Raw genomic sequence first — 6110 nt, forward strand, 5'->3', positions numbered from 1 at the left:
AGTGGTTCTTACTGCAATTATACTACCGTTCGGGTTTTTTTCACCTATGTGTATTGCATCAGCAATGTAGCCAGGTAAGAAATTACATTTCATTTTCCTGGGATGCATACAGGGAAAAAACGTTTTACTAATTTATATAGAAGAACAGCTCCTGGATTATAACAACACTATTATGACTGTTGGTTGCATGTTTTACTTTTCTGTAAAACAGAAGAGTTATACAGTTATGGTTCACTTCTAGCAAAACCACACATAATATCTACATACTAGCAGAGCTATAGTCTAGATATGACTGAATGGCAAACTGAATTAAATCTCTGGTTCAAACAAAATTGTTTTGTATAAATCACTGATAATTCAGAGTAATTTTGACACTCTCTGACTGATTTCCTTAAGAGATTGATAGCAGTCTCAAAGGACAAAAATTACAAAAGGGAAATACAGGAATGGTATCAAAAGTTATATGAAGAGTCCTAATGAGCATATAAGCATCTAAATAAAGAATAAATAGGGAAGTGCAATAGTTGGTGTGCTTGCACGTGCGGTGCCGGAGGCCGGTGAGGCCCGGCAATAGCTTTTGGCGGTGGCTCTTTTGGTGTGGGAGCCATCCTGCGACGTTTGGTATTTCGGCGGCCGTCTGGGAAAAAAAATGATAATCGGCCGAGAATGGGAACGTTTGGATTTTTGGGAGGCTAGGCAGGCGCAGAGCCCCAGCGTTGGTGTGCCTGCGCGTGCGGTGCCGGAGGCCGGTGAGGCCCGGCAATAGCTTTTGGCGGTGGCTCTTTTGGTGTGGGAGCCATCCTGCGACGTTTGGTATTTCGGCGGCCGTCTGGGAAAAAAAATGATAATTGGCCGAGAATGGGAACGTTTGGATTTTTGGGAGGCTAGGCAGGGGCAGAGCCCCAGCGTTGGTGTGCCTGCGCGTGCGGTGCCGGAGGCCGGTGAGGCCCGGCAATAGCTTTTGGCGGTGGCTCTTTTGGTGTGGGAGCCATCCTGCGATGTTTGGTATTTCGGCGGCCGCCTGGGCAAAAAAATGATAATCGGCCGAGAATGGGAACGTTTGGATTTTTGGGAGGCTAGGCAGGCGCAGAGCCCCAGCATTGGTGTGCCTGCGCGTGCGGTGCCAGAGGCCGGTGAGGCCCGGCAATAGCTTTTGGCGGTGGCTCTTTTGGTGTGGGAGCCATCCTGCGACGTTTGGTATTTCGGCGGCCGCCTGGGCAAAAAAATGATAATCAGCCGAGAACGGGAACGTTTGGATTTTTGGGAGGCTAGGCAGGCGCAGAGCCCCAGCGTTGGTGTGCCTGCGCGTGCGGTGCCGGAGGCCGGTGAGGCCCGGCAATAGCTTTTGGCGGTGGCTCTTTTGGTGTGGGAGCCATCCTGCAACGTTCGGGATTTCGGCGGCCACCTGGGCGAAAAATGATAATCGCCCGAGATCTGTAACTGTATTTCAGCATATTAAAAAAATCAGAGCAGATGAAAACACAAACTGGTGTCAGCCTAAGGCATAGTATATCAGTTTAGTCAAAGAAGGTTTCTCAGTAAATGGATCAGCTTGAATCACAACACATCCTTTATAGTTTGAGTGAGTAGAACACTTAAAAACACTATTAACAGCTCTTTATATTAAAAATCTGATCAAAATGGTATCAGACTAAACGTTCTTGCTGGTGTCGGAAAAAGTCTCATCCCTCCCTTACGGCACTGCTGCAGGGAGATAACCCTATGAGACTGCAGGGCAATGCTATCGCGTAACAAGAATCTCTAGTTACCAATTCACCGCCACAGTTACAGCTCTTTCACTGGTGCTGCTGCACATTGTGCTTACTCAGTGAAGCCCCAAGTGTCAAACCTAAAAGAGTAAAATAAAAAACAAAGAACAAATCTCAGTAATTCACTTGATGCTAAGAAGGGGTGTGTGTGTTTCTACAAATCCAATAAAAATACTTATGCTATAAAAACGTTCCATTTTCCTTCTGTGTTACTCTTCCACATTTGTTAATGTAATGGTGTCAATAGCCTGTCTCCAAAATACACAGTAAAAATTTGACTGGGACGGTTTGGTGTATTATGGAGTCAGGAGGGGCATGTGGCCAGCTGCACTGCCTTAGAGACTTACTGCTGAAGTGCCCTTGAAAGCAAGGGGGAAGTTAAGTGCTTCGTAACGCTCCCTCAAAATATCAAGGGAAAAAAGCCAAAACATGCAGTTGCCCCTCTTGATAAACATTTCCAACAAATACCTAACTCCTTACATACACCTAATAAATCTTAAGCTACAGCTATTTGGCACTTAGAGTTTAAACAACACAAGTCAGTTTGTAAATCATACAATGTTAGCTTTTTTTTTTTAAGTATCATTTATAATAGAAAACTCATAGAGGTAAGAGATCACCCATATGGTTATAGTTTCAGGGAAGAAGGGGGGAGGTGTCAAATCCACAGTGCTGTAATACCTAAAGCAACCAAAATACACTTCCACATTTGCTAAATTATTTGGCTGTACTGAATCATGCAGAACACCATTTTATATCTTAATTGTGACAGCTGAAAACCCAAACACTAACGATACCGTCACCATTTACACTATTGTGCTGTACTTGGATATTATTTTTTTAAAACAAAAAAATATCAACTTCATTCTAGAATAATAACTCTTGTTATCATTAATTCTGATGCCAAATACACCATCTCCAAAAATCCACTCTGATGGAAAGTTCATAGAATGTGAAATACGAAATATTTACATTTTTCAAAATCTCTTCCTAACCAAAGTCAAAAAGACAGACTGTGTGGCTTTCAGATGGCTCAGGTTCTCAAACCTTTCACACCAGAAAACACAGCAGCTAACAGGATATTCCTGCAGTTGCCAGGCTTCCCTTCATCATCTGAAAGAAAAATAAAAAAAAAACCACCCAGCGCCAGCGACAAGTATCACACGGGTCACCGCAGATCCCTTCCAGAACGTCACCCTTCTCAAAAGGAACATGTCCATCGGCTCACCTGCTCTGCACCGATGCCAGCACCACGCACCGCACCCGTCATCGCTTTTGGCCCCCGATATGCCGAAACACACCAAGCTACCGGTACACTCGTGAAAAACCACCAGCCCCGTGTACTTCTCCATCGCTACCCGGCTCACTTCAAACGCCCGTTACGCCGTTCCAAAGACCGCCCGGATGCTGCCTGCAAAACTTACAGGCTTAACAATGGACCGCAGCAATCTCCGACCTTAGATGCCGACCACTGCCTCGCCCTCTCAGACCTCCCACGGGCACGCAACAGCGCCGCTCCGAGCCGCCGTGGAACGCCTGGAAAAAAAACAACCTAAAAGGCACCTGCCGAAATACCGCCTGAAAACGCAGCCGACGCGGACCGGCCACCACCGCGCACTCCTCCACCTCGACGGCTCGCCCGCCCGGCCTCCGTCACTTCCAGTTGCCGTGCTGGGCTCGCCCACCGCCCGTAACACTCAAACAACGTGAGCTCCTTTTACCTTCACCAGCGACGCTCCACGTCAAAAAGAACCGCTGCTTCAGCCCACTGATGGCCGCTCGCCTTGCCCGACCGCCTCCGGTGCCCAAAGCGCCCATTGCTCCTCGCTTTACCGGCTTCAAATTGAAGAAAAAAAACCAAAGACACACCAAAATGAAATCACAACTAAATAATTAAAACACAACAGAGTCACAGAGCCATCGCTCACATCTTCCCTCCAGATACACCACGCACCTACTCACCTGCTTGCAGAGCAGTCGTCGGTTCTCCTCCGTCGCCCTGCACGACTCCTCCCCCGGCATGTGAAAAACAACGTCAAGCCAGTCACCTGGATGCACAACAACAGAGCTTTACCGTTCCACAGGTCTCATTCCCACATGGCGATACCATCTGGAGCCCCCTTACACCCTGCCCTTGAAAGCAAGATGGGAAATCACACGTTCAGCCCTACACACGTACAAAACCTCAAACACCCTTCAGAGGCCATCCGCTCAGACAGAACCCTAGCGCCCTCTCCCAGACAGCTCCCGTCATCCCCTCCGAGCCCACAAAACACTACGGAAATTACCGTCCTCGCCCGCTGGCTACGGCCACTCGATCCAAGACGGCTCCATCTGACCTTTCCCACAAGAGCCCAGGCACAGCAACCGACGAACCGCAAGCTATCGCCACTAGGCCCCCCCACCGCTACCTCTACATCCAGGGCCAGGGCAGATCCAAGCCAAACGCCCACAGCGCACACCCACACTACGCAGAACGCTACAAGCGACGCACCCCCGAGACGAGAAAAAGCTCTCGGCAAGAACGACGACAGCCGGACGGAAGAGCTCGTCCGGCAACGAGACCCACGGGACCCTCGCGTCGCTGTGAGGAGGCCCTGAGGCTACTCCAGAAAAAGAGCAGGCCATCGCGGCCCGCGACAAGAAGGGCCGCTCAACACTGATGAGATGGACGCGCAAGCAGCCCAGCTTTGAGATGTAAGAACATAAGGATGCAGGCAAGAAATACCGCTCCCTGGAAACGAACAGCTACAGAGCAGAGCTGCTTGTGCAGCAAGGAATGATGACGCACAAGACGACTGTGCAGAGACTCCCGAGACGACAGAACAACCCACGCTTTAAACCTAGGAGGCCAAAAAAAGACAGTGCTCGATGGGCGCCGCGTCCCCCTTTAGAGCCTTGCCGGGCCCTAGGGACAGCACCCGAAGCACGGGCCTCGCTCCGAGAGAGCGAGGAGACCATCGAGACAGGTCGAAGGTCCAAGACGCCGAACACGCACCGCACAAACCACATGACAACACCCGCAGCCCGGAACCACCCTGCCCGGCGCAAGCTAGCATCACGCTGAATAGGAACCCGCTCCCCTTACCTGCCCAAAGGCGACCGCTTCCTGGATGGCCCTCGCTGCTACGCCGCCTTTAAAACCCCTTCCTCCCACCACCAACCGCGTCCCCTCCCTCCCCCGACCCCTCCTCCAGCACCCCTGCTTCGACTTAGCTTCCAGAGGGCTAGGAGTCGCAATCCGGCCTGTAAAAGGAAAGCAGTCAGCCGGCTGGATCGATCATGCAGGTCCCAGGTGCCTCTCCATCATCTGAAAAAAGAAAAAACACAGCACCCGCGATAAGCATCACACGGGTCAACGCAGATCTCTTCCAGAACGTCACCCTTCTCAAAAGGAACATGTCCATCAGCTCACCTGCTCTGCACCGATGCCAGCATCACGCGCCGCACCCGTCATCGCTTTTGGCCCCTAATATCTCAAGACACAGCAAACTACATCACACTCATGAAAAATCACCACCAGCCCCGTGTACTTCCTCATTACTACCCAGCTCGCTTCAAATGTTCATGCCATTACAAAGACAGCCCACAACTTGCCTGCAAAACTGAAGAGCTCAACAATGGACCACATCATTCTCTGATCTTAGATGCTCACCACTGCCTCACCTTCTCAGACCTCTTAACGGCATGCAGCAGCGCCGCTCCCAGCCTGAGTGCGGCACCTGGAAAAACCCAAGCAAAAAGGCACCTGCTGAGATACTGCCCGATACCACAGCCTGCCCGCACCCATCGCTCACCACACTCCTTTACCTCGACACTTCACACTCCTTCAACTCGACACCTCGCCAACCCGGCATCCATCAGTTTCATTTTCCATTGGGCTCGCTCACCACCTGTAACACCCAAACAACATGCAGTCCTTATAGCTTCCCCAGCAACACAACACCTCAGGAAGAACTGCTACTTCAGCCCACCAGTCACCGCTCACCTTACCGGATTCACCTCCGGTCCACACATCACGCTTCGCTCATCACTTTGCCCCTGCAAATTAAAAAACAAAAAGAAAACCACACCACGCAACAGAGTCGTATACCCATCACTCACAGCACATCTCCCCTTTATATACCACACATTGACTCACCTTACAGCGCTGTCCTCTGCTCTCCTCCATCGGCATCTGCAAAAACAACATTGACCAAGTCACCTGGATGCACAGCAGTAGCTTTACCGTTCCACAGGTCTCGTTCCCATCTGGAGCCCATCTACAGCCTGCCATTGAAAGCAATACATTAAATCAAACATTAAGCCCTACACACAGCTTGAACATCTCTGAGATGCAAT

At 50.2% G+C, this 6110-nt stretch overlaps 1 long non-coding RNA gene across 1 annotated transcript; it reads right to left on the reverse strand.

The window, feature by feature from the left end:
- Positions 1-2126: 2126 nt before the first annotated feature.
- On the reverse strand, positions 2127-4290 carry LOC135310114 (uncharacterized). Its single transcript, XR_010370364.1, has 3 exons — positions 3732-4290; positions 3491-3605; positions 2127-3305 (listed from the first exon to the last, which is right to left on the reverse strand). It is a non-coding gene; the product is annotated as an uncharacterized LOC135310114 (long non-coding RNA).
- Positions 4291-6110: the final 1820 nt, after the last annotated feature.

This window comes from Phalacrocorax carbo, chromosome 30 (assembly GCF_963921805.1).
Source record: "Phalacrocorax carbo chromosome 30, bPhaCar2.1, whole genome shotgun sequence".
NCBI lineage: Eukaryota > Metazoa > Chordata > Aves > Suliformes > Phalacrocoracidae > Phalacrocorax > Phalacrocorax carbo.